The following is a 918-nucleotide window of genomic DNA, read 5'->3' on the forward strand; positions in this document are numbered from 1 at the left end:
CATTTTATCATGATACTGAAGTCTGTCGCATCATGATAAAATGCAACAGACGCGACAAGCTCATACTACCGAAGTCTGTCGCATCATGATAAAATGCGACAGACGCTACAACAATACTACACCCTTGTCGCATTAGGTCCAAATGCGACAGATGCGACAAATATCGGGAATTGCAGAAAAGTACATTATTACGAGAATTTGTTGAAAATGCAGAGTTGAAATGAGATGTATGGTTTCGAATTGCATAAACCTAAACTATTTTCATTAGTCCTTGACATATACATCTTATATACATCATCTTACACACATATGAAAGCAAAAAAAAAAAGGGAATGAAGAAGGAAAGATGAGAGTTTTCGATATGTTTGAGGTTGAAGATGGGGAATGAGGAAGATGAGGGTATTTTTGTCCAAGTGTAGTGAAAGTGTGTAGATTTGTAAGATGTTTGAAAACTAGGCTTAATATGTAAATGTGCTTTCAAAATAGACCAGATTTGTAATTAACATCACCAGTCTAGTCAACAATGGAAGCATAATAGATGAAAAAAGTCTTAGAGCGGCCATAATCTCGAACAAAATATAACTCAATCTCCAAATATTGACTGGAACTATGGAACACGAGATTGGTATCATATTAATTGCACTGAGATTGTCACACCACAAGATAAGAGGAGAGAACAAGGGAAACCTAATCTCAATCATCAACATATGAAGCTAGCTAATCTCAAAAGTGGTGGATATTCCGCTTTGGGGGATGAACAAGAAACATTCCTTTGCTTGTGAGAGGACCAAGACGATAAACAACCTCCTAAAAACACGGCATAGTTGCTAGTATACTTACGGTCGTCCTGATCGCCACCCAATCAACATCAGGAAAAAAAATCAAGGTAATTAAGCCTTTAGACACAACATACCATGG

This window comes from Euphorbia lathyris, chromosome 8, assembly GCF_963576675.1.
Source record: "Euphorbia lathyris chromosome 8, ddEupLath1.1, whole genome shotgun sequence".
In the NCBI taxonomy this organism is placed as follows: domain Eukaryota; kingdom Viridiplantae; phylum Streptophyta; class Magnoliopsida; order Malpighiales; family Euphorbiaceae; genus Euphorbia; species Euphorbia lathyris.